This window comes from Ips typographus, linkage group LG13 (genome assembly GCF_016097725.1).
Source record: "Ips typographus isolate SLU linkage group LG13, UJ_Ityp_2.0, whole genome shotgun sequence".
In the NCBI taxonomy this organism is placed as follows: Eukaryota; Metazoa; Arthropoda; class Insecta; order Coleoptera; family Curculionidae; genus Ips; species Ips typographus.
This window is the reverse complement of record NC_138434.1, coordinates 5,201,000-5,217,967: the sequence shown is the minus strand read 5'-3', so window position 1 is coordinate 5,217,967 and position 16,968 is coordinate 5,201,000. Positions and strand designations below refer to the sequence as shown.

Sequence of the window (16,968 nt, the reverse complement as noted above, 5' to 3'; positions counted from 1 at the left end):
TTTATCGGCATTGTCAAATTGTTCAGAACAATTTCTAACAAAGTTGTCCTCCTTACTGTCTAAGATCTCGGAAATAGTTTTCCAGGCATTTTGTTTAGCTAAATTCTTTTTATAGGTAATACAAATCATTTTTTGAATCATAATTTTTTGTTTAACAAGCTTTATATTAGCTTGTAATCATATCATTTGGTAGTTCATTGATAGGTACATTTGTACTTTTGTTGTACTAATTTGTTTTCATAGATAAAAGGTTATTTTTTTACCTTTTGCTTAACTGTTTGATTACAGTTTTTGTTTTGTGTTTTGTTATTTGCCCAATTCACTTATGTCAGTTTTCCTAACTTTGGCTAAGTAGAGTATAAGGACATCATAGATAAGTTTAGTTTAGACTGTTTTTGCATAGTTAGTTATTTTGCATTGGATCTGTCACATTCAAGCTTCAACTTACCTAGTTGTACCTACTTGAATTTGCCTTGGAAGTGTCAGGGAAACAGGCATTAGGCCCACAGAGCCTTTTGGCAGAAAAATCTGACAAAGGAAGAAAACATCAATCAAGATAAGATGTAATTGACATTTGTCATTTGTCCAAATCCTATTCTGGCTATGTGCTATAAGCAAATAATAATAATAATTAATATTAAGTTAAGAAAGTTAAAAGTTGACCAACTAAACGTACTAGAAAATTCAGTTGCATAAATGTCCAGATGCCATTACACATGTTGATGTTTCTTAAGGCCGTTTTACACTTCGCAAGTTTTAGTGCAATTTTGTTGCTGCAACTTTCTTGCAAAAATAAACTTTTCAGCAAGTTTATTGATGGTTTGCATTACAGTAAGAAAGTTTATTGTCATTTCAGAAAGTAACTTTTAGTTACCAACTTACAGAAAAAAATAACCCCTTGCCTTCCTCCTGAAATTCCTGACTGTCAATACTGTCATCAATGTCAATTGTTATGAATTGTTTCTTGTTTATTTGTGGAATCTAAAGTCTGCTGAAGCCCAATAATACATCAACCGCTCAACACTAGTGGATTTTGTGCCAAGATGGTACCTCAAAAATCACTAGAAAAGTTACGAAACTTTCCGGCAAGTTGAAAGAAAAATCGAGCAGAACCGATCTCCCGGCAAGCGCAAGAAACTTGCCAAAATCGATCAGCTGTGACCGTACTGCGCATGCGTTGGCAAGTTTATTGCCGCTTTCCTCAAAAACTTTCGAAGTCTAAAACGGCCTTTAGTACTAAATTAGTTTAGCTTAATTCTATTTTAATGTCTTGCACAAATTCATCATTCATATACATCATCACTTTATTATTGTTTTACATTTAACACAATAATCATCATTATACACTTTAGTAAACCGAAATGTTCAACATTGAGTTAATATGTATTATGCAGGGTGTTTTTTAATGATTGTAAAAATTATTTAAAAATCGATTCTACATCGAAAAATAATGCCAGTTTATTTATACAGGGTGTTACAAATCGATGCATTAGCATTGCTATCTCAGAAAGTATAGTTGATAGAGCTTTAGTTAAATGGAGAGAAAGTTGCACATTTTATTGCTAAATAATTTGGTAAAAAAAATTAAAATTTTTTTTATTACTTCAACAGAAAGTTTTGGAAAATCAATGGCACCTTATACTGTCACACAATATGCCTGGTGTATTATGTACTAAGTTTTTTAAATAAATTAAGCAATTTAAATTGATATGTTGTCATAATGAGTAGATAATTTAGTGTGATATAATTTAATAATTAGGTTCATTGCTCCTTTGAAAAAAAAGAAAGAGTTTCTTATAGTACTTTTTATTAATTAAAAAAAATATGTTTTTGGTTAATTATTTATTTTTCAGATAATCACATGTTTGAATTTGAGGTTGAGTTGTGATGAAACCGCTTGAAGTTTATTTTTAGTGTTAAAAAGAGCAAAACCTAATTCTTAAATCATGTCAAACTAAATTATCTACTCATTATGACAACATATGAATTCCAAATGCATATTAACAAAAAAAAAAACAGGTACTTAAGTACACAAGGTATAATTTTTTGACAAGTGTGACACATCATTAGTTTCAGGAGGTCTGTCAGCTACTAAAAAACGAAATAAAAAGTTCAGGTCCCTATTTGAAAAATTGAAGTTGATGATGGTATCTAAAAATCGAAACGTCGGAGCTAAAAACTAAAACTATTTTCTTAAAGAGCATAAAAAAGTGTCTCCAGAAGGTGCCATTGATTTTCCAAAATAATCAATAATAAAGTAGTAAAAAACTAAAATAGAAATTTGACTTTTTCGGCTTTTGTCGGATATCTCCGGAAGAAATAAAACATTTTTGAATTTTTTTTACCAAATTATTTAGCAATAAAATGCGCAACTTTGCCTTCATTTAACTAAAGCTCTATCAACTATAGTTTCTGAGATAGCAATGCTTTTGCATCAAATTTGTAACACCCTGTATAGACCACATTTCAAAAATGCTTTGTTATGAAATTAATGATATACTTGAGTGTTAGTTTTGTGTTATTGTTGAAGGCCTCCTTTCTCCTTCCACAAACTTTTTTCTGGTGCCCCAATGATTTTTTTATAAAAGGTTAAAATTTCCTAATAATTTAGAAACTTTTTTGCCTCTTTCGAGGCCTCTTTAGTTTTTTCTGTGCCTGTCACAGTTTTCGAGAAAATAACAAATTCACATTTTACTGATTTATTAGAAAAAACATACCAATTTCTCTATCAATGTGCATTATGAACGTGAGATGTTTTTTCTGAAAATAAAAATACAATTTGCTTGTAAACAGTTACCGATACTGAAGAAATAAATGATTTTCTTCCAAACACCCTGTATTTCTTTAACAAAGCATTTTTGAAATATGTACAGGGTGATTGATTGAATTTTGACCACCCCCTTAACTTCCATAATTTTGATTTTAGCAAAAAACGTTAAATACAAAACTAGTAGATATTTAGGTCTACTTTATTCTTAGCTAAACAGTTATTATACAGGGTGTCCCAAATCTGAGTAACGAACCAAACTTATGTTTTTTTAAATACAATGACTAACTTTTTATCCGATATTTGAATTTTACGTCAAATTCTAGGCCTAATTGATGTAAAATGTCTCTATAAAAATTCAACTTTTTCCGCAGCAGCATCTGTTATACTTATTGTATATTAACAATATTGCCTCGACTATGTGATTAAGGGTTAATTTGGTTACTCAAATTTGGGACACCTTGTATAAAAATTGTTTATCTAAGAGTAAAGTAGACTTAAATATCTACAATTAAGTTGTTACAACTAGTTTTTTAACTAAAATCAAAAATAAAGAAGTTAAGGGGGTGGTCAAAATTCAATCAATCAAAGGCGCTGCTGCAGAAACAGTTCAATATCTATACAAACATTTTACATCAATTAGGCCTAGAATTTGACGTAGAATTCAAATATCGGATAAAAAGTTGGTCATTGTATTTAAAAAAACATAAGTTTGGTTTGTTACTCAAATTTGGGACACCCTGTATAATAACTGTTTATCTAAGAATAAAGTAGACCTAAATATCTACTAGTTTTGTATTTAACGTTTTTTGCTAAAATCAAAATTATTGAAGTTAAGGGGGTGGTCAAAATTCAATCAATCACCCTGTACTATACAGGGTAATTCTAATTCGACCCTCACCATTGGGATCTCAGAAACCATAAGAGATACGAGATAGTTTAAATTGGGGTAAAGTTGCGCAATTTAAAGATCAACCAAATGCCGTTTTAAAAATTTTAATTTTCCCAGTGCTTCCGATGTTATCCGAAAAAAATCTGAAAATTAGATTTTTTGTTTTTATTTATTTCTTACCTTATTTGAAGAGATATCCCAAAACTAAAAGCATCTTTTTAATGCCACTTTTTCATAGCTATTCGATGATGGATTCAAATTTGCCACACGACGTTTCGTTTTTTGGCAGTCATCATCAATTTTCTTTTTTCTTATGGGCGCCATATTGGATTTTTAGCCCACCAAATAGTACGTTTTATTCTGATTTTAGTAATGTCTAATAACTTATGCTTTATAAATGACAAAATAATTCAATGAAAACTAATTCTACTTTAGTTGGCTTTGAGTTAATGAGACGTTTTATGAAATGTCATTATTTGACAGTACTTGTCGAACACGATAATTATTAGAGCAAGTCAAGCATAGTTAAAAATGTATCTAGAAAAGAAACCGGCGCACAAAATGTTATTATTATACAAGGATTGCTGCAGAATTTAGGTTAATCAGAAGAGATTTGTTAGCATTATCTCTAACTTAAACCGGTCATTTATGTTTCCAAGAGAAAGATTATCATTTTAGGAACTTTATTTTGGGCCAAATTGATTTTTTTGTAATGTTGTGCAAGTTTAAATAATTTAATATTGGATTTTGAAAAACACCAAATCAAGCAGTGTTTTGGTTAAGTTTTAACTAAATAAAGTTATGTGAGGCTGTTGGCTTACTGATTACAGTTGGCTTGCTCTCTAGCTTAAAATAATATTAAGTAGTGGCTTTTTCTTTTTTTGGGAGTCGGATCGGGTTCACGTAGAATCAAACTACAACAGTTTAGCCGACGTTTCTCAAATCTATTTTTGCATCATCAGGGCACTCTGTTCTTGTGATTCCGTGTTATTGCTTTTTTTTGCACTCATTTGAAGGCATACACGGGGATATTATACTTAAATAAAACATCTAACATTTAGAGCACACACAAATTAGAACATTTAAAAACCGATGGCGATTTGGTTGGTAAATCGTAGTCGAATGATTTGAAACGGCCGACCAGGAATACTGCTATTTTTTTATTTTTTTTTTTAGCAAATAGATAGCAGTATTCCTGGCTTCATCGGTTTTTAAATGTTCTAATTTGTGTGTGCTCTAAATGTTAGATGTTTTTTTTAATAACGTTTTATTTAAGTATAATATCCCCGTGTATGCCTCCAAATGAGTGCAAAAAAAAGCAATAACACGGAATCACAAGAACAGAGTGCCCTGATGATGCAAAAAGAAATTTGCAAAACGTCGGCTAAACTGTTGTAGTTTGATTCTACGTGAACCCGAACCAACTTCCAAAAAAGAAAAAGCCACTACTTACTACGTAAGATCGTAGGATCGTAAACCAAAAATCATTAAAATAATATTGCCTCGTTTTTTCTCATTATGTCTAAGTATGTTCAGGCCAATTGCGTGTGACAAGTACTACCAAGTAATATTCATAAAACGTCTCATTAACTCAAAGCCAACGAAGGTAAGATTAGTTTTTATTGAATTGTTTTGTTATTTATTAAGCAAATCATAAGTTATTATACATCACTAAAATCAGAATAAAACGTACTATTTGGTGGGCTAAAAATTTAATACGGCGCCCATAAGAAAAAAGAAAGTTGATGATGACTGCCAAAAAACAAAACGTCGGGCGGCAAATATGAATCCATCATCGAATAGCTGTAGACAAGACAATAACATTGCATTGATATGAAACACCGTTGTCCTCTTTAATGAGTTGAAGTGTAAAGTAATGTTTGCATGATCTGTAGTTTAAACCACACTATTGTCTAGTTACTTACAGGATTATTTCAGGCAACTACTAAACAAGGGCCGTTTTGACATACAAAAAAATGCCTTATAAATCAATTTGGATTATTTTTTTATTAAACCTTTGTTTACTTTTCTACATAATCGCCATTTAATTTCTAGCACCTTGACATACGTACAATAACAGCTGTCTAAACTAGAGGCTTTGCTTAAGTAGTATATTAAGTGAGGCGTGCATTTCCGTAACGTTGTAAAACGTATGACAAATTATAAAATTCGTTTTCCTCTCTAGTGCGGTAATAGTATATTTTATTAGGAGTACAAAAATAAAGGTTTTTCCGTGCGCGTATGACCAATTCAGGTGTGAGGCAAAGACGAACACCGGAAGTCATGCAATCACGGAAAACCTATTTTTGAACGAATTGTGAACGATATTTTTCAATATACTTCTTTAAAAACGAGGGAATAAAAACTAGACTTAAGAAAAAAATACATGACTGACACCTAACTGATCATTTCTATGAATAGTTTAAAGTAGATCAAGGGTGATTTAATTGTTGTAAGTTATCACGGTCAGGCAATGTCCATAAAACGTCAAAAAATACTGTGGAAATATATCTATACCCTGATTATTATAACTTTAGTTGCACGTCATCAAGGTGAAAATGGGCGGCGTTATCAATATTATAAAAAACACATCGAAATTGAAGAATATGATTTTACTTTCATATGTGACATTTAATGTCAGAACCGTGTTTGTTTACATTTTGAATTGCATTTTCAGAAAGGTCTGAGTGGTTTTTACTGTTTTAATTAAACTTTTAGGGTATTGAGATTGAGGGAAGCGTAGTTTAAGCGAGTTTAGGAGACCATGAGTTGAGGGTTTTAAGATCTGATGTGTTTTACTCGGCGTTTGTGTATACCTAAACTTGAGTAATAATGGAGATATGTTTATTTGCGTAGATTTTCAGGAAGAGGCTTAACAATTCAATGTTTTTTTATTGGTTGAATAAGCTTACTCATGCTAGTAAATGATAATACTTAGCTTTAGTACTGCAGACACATTTTTAGATCAAACTGTAGAAGCAAGCTTTGCATCTAATAGAATAAAGTCGTTTGGAGCCAGTATTCGACGGTTTTGGCATAACAGATAGCTACGTGGCAGGTTGTTGGAATGTGGTTTGTCCACAAGTAAACCGTTTAATGACCACAGGAACGTAAAATAGGATCACAAGTTACAACAAATTTCGAAAAAGCTGATATTTACGTCAAACGTTGATACTTCGAGATGTATAACGATCGGGTGAGATAATTGGTGATCAGAATAGCTCGGTAGTAAGAAAATCGAAAAACAGGCGACAACATTGCGCAGTATTGCCAATATATTTTAAGGCGCGTAATTTAAATATCCTTATCTATGCAATGTTATTGTCCAGTAAGTTTCGTTGGCAATAGAATCACCTGTGTTATAACGTGCAACTAAAGTTATAATAATCAGGGTATAAATTTAACGGCGTTTTAAAACGCGTTTTTTTATTACTCCTAATAGACATGAAATAGATATTCTACAGGGTTTTTCAATGAATATTTCCCTCATGTGTTAAATGTCCCATATGAGCAGTGCATTTTCACCAAAATGACAGCCATAATTGCATTCTAAAGTGATAATTGCACTGTACGTATCTATAACGACTGCATTGTTGTAGAGCCTATTGCTAGTACACTAATTGTTGTCCTTGCGCAGTTTTTTGACTTTTTATAACAATGTCAAACCCGATGTCAATAAAAATTAATGAACGGTTTGGAACTTGCTCATTGAGCTCCATTGAGCAATCTATAGTTGCAGCAAAACCAAAACATTTTTTTTATTCGGGAAATATTCCCCAAAATTACATTCGTGCCTTAAAAATGACCTGATAATTCTGCGTTCAAACTTGTTATCTTTGCAAACTGCATTCGGTCATTTTCATATTTTTTTCTAAAAAAGCCCTCCACCTTTGGTGTCCGGCTCTTTCGCCAAAAAAAATATGAAAATAAACTCATGCAGTTAAGAGACAACAAGTTTTCATGCAAAATTATCGGTAATTTTTATGCACTCGTGCAATTACCCCCGAATATTTCCCTCATGTGTTAAATGTCCCATATGAGCAGTGCATTTTCACCAGAATGACAGCGATAATTGCATTCTAAAGTGATAATTGCATTTCGATAATTGCACTGTACGTATCTATAACGACTGCATTGTTGTAGAGCCTATTGCTAGTATACTAATTGTTGTCTTTGCGCAGTTTTTTGACTTTTTATAACCAAACAATGTCAAACGCGATGTCAACAATAAATTAATGAACGGTTTGGAACTTGTTCATTGAGCTCCATTGAGCAATCTATAGTTGCAGCAAAACCAAAACATTTTCTTTATTCGGGAAATATTCCCCAAAATTACATTCGTGCCTTGAAAATGACCTGATAATTCTGCGTTCAAACTTGTTATCTTTGCAAACTGCATTCGGTCATTTTCATATTTTTTTCTAAAAAAGCCCTCCACCTTCGGTGTCGGGCTCTTTCGCCAAAAAAATATGAAAATAAACTCATGCAGTTAAGAGATAACAAGTTTTCAGGCAAAATTATCGGTAATTTTTATGCACTTGTGCAATTACCCCCGAAAAGTAGCCACCCGGAAAATCTTCCAAAATAATTTCTCTGTTAAAAAATGCTAAGACACGTCAACAAAGATTGCAAGGGGGACATCTTTTTACGTAGGATTTGAATTTCTGCCATCAGCCCCTTTGCCGCCATAGCCACCCCCACTAAGTTTTCAAATGGCACCATACCCTGTGTGGCACATCGTTGGAAAGGGCATTTCATAAGGACTTAATTGCACTATTTTATTTGTACATTTGCTTTGAATTGAGACCAAAAAAAAAAAAAATTTGTTATGTGTTTATTTTTTGTTAACTGCAGAAATAATAGCAAATAGCGGTTATCATTTAATTAATGGCTCAAAATAACCTCCGTTAACTTCCATACAATAATACAAGCGACTTTGAAGAGTTCGCGAACATTTGTGAGGACTTGCGGTGTCAGTTGTCTTCATTCATGTATTATTCTCTGCCTAAGGTCTGCAATATTGGCCGGCTGTGTTGCATAGACTTTAGATTTTAAATGCCCCCATAGAAAAAAGTCCAACGGAATGAGGTCGGGTGATCTCGCAGGCCATTCCATGGGACCACGTCTACCAATCCATCTTCCAAGAAATCGATTGTTCAGATATTCTCGAACGGGAAGTGAATAGTGTGGAGTTGCACCGTCTTGTTGGAAAATTAGTTGATTTTCAAATAAATTTTCATCATTTTCTAGTAGCTCTGTTATGGTCGGATCAACAGTGGTGTCAAGAAGCTCAAGATAAGTAGCGCCATTCAAATTACCGTCAATAAAAAACGGACCAACGATGTGGTCTCCTAAAATACCTGTCCAAACATTAAGTTTTTCTGGATATTGGGTATGGGTTTCCCTAAACCAATGTGGATTCGTGTCTGACCAATACGTACAGTTATGCCTGTTCACTTCTCCATTCAAAAAACCATGCACTCATAACGGAAGCAAATATTGTACAAGTTCACGTTGTTTGTCAGATTAGTAGACATAATTTCCCAAAATTGTAGTCTTCTATCATAGTCATCTTCGTTTAAATCCTGAACCAATTTTACCTTCTATGGATAAAAATTGTGTTTTTTTTTAAATTCTCCATACACTGCTCGTCGAAACACCCGATGCATGGGAAATTTGATTTAAAGACTGATTATTTCCCTCATTGTACTAGCAGCCAATAAAATTCAATGAACCTTTCTAGTTCGACCAATGAGAGTCGTTATATACTGAATAAATCCCTAGTTGCTAAAATTTTACACTGCATAAACACCTCCTACCTTTTTCGAATACGTTTTTTTGAAGAACATTTGATATTAAACGAAACGGGATTTAGACACATATAAGATTTAAGCTATTTTCTTCAATATTAACAATTAATAAATCACTATAACGTAGTTTCCATTAAAAAAATACATAAATTAAAATATTATGACGTCTGATTGTCAATCTGAAATGTAAACAAAAATATACATGGCTGAACGAAAATCTGTCGTCTGCTGGGGTGAGTTCAATATTATCATTAATTTCATCACGTTTAGTTTAGTATTTGTGTTCTAACTAAGGTGTTTTCTTGTTAATAAACTAAAATGTGAGTTTTCAGGAAATAATCTTGACATATACCCCTCGGCGTTCACGTTTTATCGGGGGTAATATCCCTAGTGCATTTAATTATTCCGGAAAAATTCGGAAAAACGAGTTTTTTAAAACCACTCGCTCATGCTATTTGTTAAAACAAATTACTTAGAAAACGAGTATTCCAATTTTTCCACAAGAAAAATTAGATGCACCAGGGATATTTGGTAAGATTATTTCCTGAGTTAATTAAACATTTTGTTTTAATTAAAACAATAAGAACAATAACTTTCAAGCTTGTGCAGTTTTGCTGAAGACTGTATTGTACTGAATCCTTCCTGAAACAAGGGATACATAATTTAACTTAAATGTCAAAATATCTTTTGTAGTGTGATTTTAAAGTAGATGTATGTAGCTTTTAATCTTTTTGGAAAAGCAAAAGGAATTTTTGTGGTTATATATCGTTTTTGATTTTATTACAAAAATAGTATAGCTAGCAAATTTTGGATGCTAAAAAATGACAAACGTGATTTATATTAATAAAAAAGGTATTGCAAAAAAGACATTAAAAAATTGCGAAAACAGATTTTATGCCAAGATAAAAAGTATGCGCACATATTTTGTTTTGATATAAGCGTTTTTTGTGCCAAATTACAATAAATATTTACAGATTTTGTTGCAAAATTAAAAAGCAATATCTCACCTGTTTTGATCCCATAATTATCAATTTCTTCTTTAAAATGTTCTGTTAAGCAACGAGCTGCTTCTCCGCCCCTCTAAGCAAGCTCAACTGCTGCAATAAAGTAAAATTTACGCTGCAATCCGGTTGGAGTTGTCTCATCCCATAAGGACACCATCTTGTAGTACTCGTCCATGTTTAAAGAAGCTGAACTTGTTTTCCTTTTTTCTTCATGTTTCTGGAGACTTCTCTTTTTCGCATTTCGAGCGTCTCTAGCTGACTTAAAGGTAATGTCGTGGAATGGGTCGAACACGATATTAAATTCTTGAAAATATTTTTCCTGTAGTCTTTTGGCCACGATATTCCACATTACTTTTACACACAGTTCTTTATAGTCTTTTCCATTAGCTTTACGCATGTTTCATGCCCAGTCCTTGAGGATTAAATTTAGCTGGCCTGTAGTTGTTGTCTGGAGTAATTGGTAATTTTTTGCTTGGCAAAATTCCATAAATTGCTTCCAGATCGATTTGTGAGTCTTCTGAGTATTTAGTGGAACACTATTTTCAACAGCCGCGTTAATTTTTCTTTCGAAACATTTCCAAACCGATTCATTTTGAGTTTCAGTTGAAAAATTAATAAATTCGTAAGCGTCGTTTGTGATTTTTGTTGTTGGTAACAATACATAGCAACACAGCATAGAAACCAACAAGTTTGTTTTTACAAGGCAACTTGTCAAACTTGCATGAAATTTTTTCGAATTTTTTTCCGGAAAAACTGCTGACAGCTAAGTTGACAGTTGTCAAGTGATTTTTCCACTTAAAATTTACATTTGTTATACTAATTCTTGATAGCGATTGGTCAAAATTGATAGGAAAGAAATAATCACGTAAAATGTGCATTGGTAGGTTTTTTGCAAAATTTTTCTTTTAGGCAAATGGTTTCGACTAAATAATTCTTTGGAAAAAATCATTTTCAAGCAAAATTTTGCAAGAAATCACCTATGCACAGTTTACCCGATAAAACTTGAACGTCTCGGGATATAACCTATGATTATAATCCATTGCAACGTGTCCCAAAACAGCAACTTCAATTGGTTCATTAATAATTTGTCTTTCAGGTTGATGTTTTTTGTTTGTCACTGAACCAGTTTCCATGAATTTTTGCATCAACTTTAAGACATACTGATGACCAATTAATTTATCTGGATGGATTGCATTGAAAGCGCTCGCGGCAGCTCGTGCACAGTCGTTATGTTTGAAATAAAAACGTACAATTTCTATTCTTTCGGCAGTCGTGTAAACCATATTGACAATGTTCCTTCAAAACGAACTTACAAGTTGACCGACTGAGGCAAAAACATGGAATGGAAAACAGGTATTCGGTAGTGTTATCAGCAGTTTGACCAAAATAACAAAAAAATGTTTTTATTTTTTTTGGTCTCAATTCAAACCAAATGTACAAATAAAATAGTGAAATTAATTCCTTATGAAATACCCTTTCCAACGATGTGCCACACAGGGTATGGTGCCATTTGAAAACTTAGTGGGGGTGGCTATGGCGGCAAAGGGGCTGATGGCAGAAATTCAAATCCTACGTAAAAAGATAATAATAATAATAAATGTATTTATTTAGCACCGGGCTATTACAGGCAAACAGCATATTACATATTACACTATACATTAAATACATACTAGATTACACATAATATAATCACTAAATAATTATCTAATCGAGATTTAAACTCACACAAATTATTTGACATTTTAACAACATTTGGTAGTGAGTTGAACAGTTGCAGGCCCTCACAGAACAGTGATTTCTGCAGGAAGGTTGTTCGCACAGTTTCAATATTGTAATTCATCCCTGATCTTATATTGTAATTATACAATTCTGATCTATTCTCCAGAAACTTTCCCAAGTACTGAGGCATCAGTCCACGCTCTATTTTGAAAACTATTACAAGATTAGCTCTTTCAATACGTTGCCGTACGTTAAGCCAATTTAATGTAGTCAACATGTTTTGAATAGGAGTATATCTATTACAACCCAGTATAATTCTCATCGCCTTATTCTGTTGCAGTTGTAGTCTCATAATGTCCCCCTGAGTACACGCAATCAATAAAGAAGAGCAATAATCAAAATGTGGCAAAATAATAGTATTGTACACCACCAGTTTTGTCCAACCCGAGAGAGAAACAGAAATACGTCTAAAAAACCCTAGTTTTTTACCGAGCTTTCTACAAATATAATCAATATGATTTGAGAAACAGAGCTGGGGGTCCAATAGAACACCCAAATACTTAATTTCAGTCACAAATTCGATTTGATCGTTCTCCATATGCAATATTAAATCTAGGTCCCTATATGATTTGCAATTACGTTTTGAGCCAACAATCATACATTTGGTTTTTGTAGTATTTAATTTCAATCTATTTTGGCACAACCATTCGCAGAGAGCTTGTAGCTCCAGATTCATAGTATTTGTGATATCTTGGTAATTCTTTCCTGATATACAAATTAGCGTGTCATACGCAAAAAGGTTAATAACCGCATTATTAAATATTCTATATACATCATTTACATATATTACAAATAACAAGGGCCCCAGTATACTCCCCTGTGGAACACCATACTTACTAACTACCCTACTAGAACAAATATTGTCACCCAATTGAGTCCTATGATATCGGTTTTTAAGGTAGTCCTCGATCCAGGCCAGATGGCCCCCTCGCAATCTTTGTTGACGTGTCTTAGCATTTTTTAACAGAAAAATTATTTTGGAAGATTTTTAGGGTGGCTACTTTTCATTGAAAAACCCTGTATAAGCCATAATCTACATGTTAAAAAAAGAAACAACTCGAAATTCGTGGATACCTAAAGTTAACAAGACCCAAACCATGAACAACGGCTGTTGTCCACCTTCCACCTGGGTTTTAATTGCATATTGTACACCCGAGCACCCACTGTGACGTCATGCAGCGTATCGCTTTATCCCAAACTCGGCTGAATATCTTCGATCTGTCATTTCTGTTGTTTTGCGATGTCAACTAAAGGCGTGTTTTCACTTGGCGTCAGTGTTTACTAGAGTGTTTACAATTCCTGTCTCATTTTAACTCATTCTGATGAAAAAAGACGCCCTATGCTACTACAACTTAAAACTCAGGTTAGTACTGCCGTCAAAATACGCCTTAAACTTCCGACTTGTCAGCTGTCAGCTTGTCACTATGCATTGCTAGCTTTTTGTCGTGTTGTCAAAAAAATTGCCATGCATGCAGCATGCAGCTTAAAATAATTGTAGTTTTTTTAATTTATATTACAATTATCTAATAATTGACGAAGATTATACACTAAAATCAAGGAAATGTAGAGTTTTTGATATGCATAAACATAATGGATACAACGGCTGCTTGCCCAGGTAAGATAACACTGATTACAGTGGCAAATTGATACATAACCTGTGTAACCAACATGGCTGCATTACTACAAATTTAACAAATCTTACAGAATCTTATCCCGTATATGCTGAATACTTCCCCATTTTTCATGTGGATGAGAAAGCACAATTTCTCTGAAGAAATTTTCCTAATTGAGGCCCATATTACCCCCTAAGAAGTGCAACATATCCATAAAGTTGAAGAGCCAAATCATGTGCACTATCTACATTCCAATGGTGGATAAAAGAGTAAATTTTAAGGTCAGTTAACTGATTTTACTGAAATTAAAGGTGGATTTATGCAGACGTTAAATTAAAGCAAGTTAGAATTAAACTAAATTAAAGTGTTTGTAGTTACATTCAATTTTCAGCAGCAAATTAATAGCTAAGAAAAAAATATGCATGTGCCTCACCAAGTTATTTTGTTTTTGGGCGTTGTCAAATTGTGTTTTTTGTACTTAAATTATTAAAATAAATTGCTTCATATTCTTTTAATTATAGAAAAATTTCTAACAAAGATGTCCTCCTTACTGTTGTGTCCTAAGATCTCGGAAATAGTTTTCCAGGCATTTTGTTTAGCTAAATTAGAGCTTTATATTAGCTTGTTATCATATCATTTGGGAGTTGATTGATAGGTACAAGGTGATTGATTGAATTTTGACCACCCCCTTAACCTCCATAATTTTGATTTTAGCAAAAAACGTTAAATACAAAACTAGTAGATATTTAGGTCTAATTTACCCTTAGATAAACAGGTATTATACAGGGTGTCCCAAATTTGAGTAACAAACCAAACTTATGTTTTTTTAAATACAATGACCAACTTTTTATACGCTATTTGAATTCTACGTCAAATTCTAGGCCTAATGGATGTAGAATGTCTGTATTGATATTCAACTGTTTCCACAGCAGCATCCTTGATTGATTCAATTTTGACCTCCTCCTTAACTTCCTTATTTTTGATTTCAGCAAAAAACGTTAAATACAAAACTAGTAGATTAGACTTTAGGTCTACTTTATTCTTAGAGAACCAGTTATTATACAGGGTGTCCCAAATTTGAGTAACAAACCAAACTTATGTTTTTTTTAAATACAATGACCAACTTTTTATCTGATATTTGAAGTTTACGTCAAATTCTAGGCCTAACTGATGTAAAATGGTTGTATCGATATTCAACTGTTTCCGAAGCAGCATCTGTTACTTTAACAATGTTGCCTCGACTATGTGATTAAGGGTTTATTTAGTTACTCAAATTTGGGACACACTGTATAATAACTGTTTATCTAAGAATAAAGTAGACTTAAATATCTACATCTAAATTGATACAACATGTTTTTTTACTAAAATCAAAAAATAAGGACGTTAAGGGGGTGGTCAGAATTCAATCAATCAACGACGGTGCTGCGGAACCAGTTGAATATCGATACAGACATTTTACATCAGTAAGGCCTAGAATTTGACATAGAATTTAAATATCCACTAAAAAGTCGGTCATTGCATTTAAAAAAAGCATAAGTTCGTTTGTTACTCAAATTTGGGACACCCTGTATATTAACTGTTCATCTAAGAATAAAGTAGACCTAAATATCTACTAGTTTTGTATTTAACGTTTTTTGCTAAAATCAAAATTAAGGAAGTTAAGGGGGTGGTCAAAATTCAATCAATCACTCTCTCTCTCTCTCTCACAATCACTCACATTTTACCTTGTGCTTAATTGTTTGATTACAGTTTTTGTTTTGTGTTTTGTTATTTGCTCAATTCACTTATGTCAGTTTCCCCAACTTTGGCTAAGTAGATTATAAGGACATCTTAGATAAGTTTACTTTAGACTGTTGTTGCATAGTTATTTTGCATCGGATCTGTCACATTCAAACTTGAACTTAGTTAGTTGTACCGGGTGACACAATGAGACTGTTTCTCGACCATATCTCGGGAACCGTTCGTTCTATAACTTTGGTGTAAAAAAAATTATTGGGTAAATCGGCCATGAAGAATCGCTGGAAAATATTTTCAAGATCTAAAAATAACCACCAGACGGCATAACTGCCATTTAAATTTTAAAATCGCGTTTTCTCTAAATTTCTCATAATAAACTAAAAAGTTTTTTTCTCATTTTGAAAGAGAACCAGTTTATCTATAATTTTGGTTAAATAAAATGTTCAGTTATTTCAAAAACAAAGATGGTGTGGGGTGTTCAATTGTTTTTGCAATAACCTGCTTTAACTTTTTAACGGTTTGACCGATTTTAACAAATTTGGTATCGTCGAAAAGAGCATTCTTTGGGCAATAAGAATCAACCAAAATATAGTTATTTTAGTTGAACCTTTCTCCGCCAGGGGGCTAGTTTTGACACCATGACCCAAATACTAAAAAAAAATCAGAAAAGTCAAATGAAATGATATGACTTTTTTTTTATGAAAAAGTAGCCAAATAACATCCAAATAGGCCAGGGAAAACCGTTTTTCAAAATCTCGATCCTAACCTCAAATATTGCAAAAATTAGATTAATGGATCTTTGAAGGCCAAGGATCGCGCGGTAAATGTTCTAAAACTATTAAATATTTAGCTACAAAATGAATAAGATGTTAAAGAGGCAATTGTGAGTTTAAATAGAATTCATTTAGGCATTGTTTAAAAAAATATACAGGGTGTCTAAAAAGTCTGGAATATTGCAAATATCTCGAAAACTGCTGATTTTATTTTTATTTTTCTCAAAATTTGCGTCTTGTTATAGTAAATAACAGCGCATGACGTGAGGGTGAAATGAGGTTCGCAAGTATACAGGGTCAGTCACAAACTATACCAACTTTCTTAATTCAAACCTAACACACTGTATATTACTTCAGATTTTAAGAGTACTCATAAAGGCCAATTCAACGATATACGATTTTTTTTTTTATTATTTTTTTTTTTTTGTATCTACCTATAACAATGATAGGTGTAACAATGACAGCTAACGCCAATATAATGTTAAATTAATTGGCAAATTTTCCTATTACTTAAAATGGTGTTAAATTTTTTTTTTTTTTTTTTTGGATGGGCTAGTTTTAATTAATTTACTTAACGTTTAAGTGTTTTCATA

At 32.6% G+C, this 16,968-nt stretch overlaps 2 long non-coding RNA genes across 2 annotated transcripts in view; both read left to right on the top strand.

Annotated features, from left to right (window-relative positions):
- LOC145737208 (uncharacterized) overlaps positions 1–9,967 on the top strand; it is a 183,429-nt gene extending 173,462 nt beyond the window's left edge. The window contains exon 3 of the long non-coding RNA XR_014180316.1: positions 8,313–9,967. This is a non-coding gene — a long non-coding RNA (uncharacterized LOC145737208). The remainder of the gene's footprint in view (positions 1–8,312) is intronic.
- A 1,546-nt stretch (positions 9,968–11,513) lies between these two features.
- LOC145737012 (uncharacterized) lies at positions 11,514–14,398 on the top strand. Its single transcript, XR_014180185.1, has 2 exons — positions 11,514–13,867; positions 13,957–14,398. It is a non-coding gene; the product is annotated as an uncharacterized LOC145737012 (long non-coding RNA).
- The last annotated feature ends 2,570 nt before the right edge of the window (positions 14,399–16,968 follow it).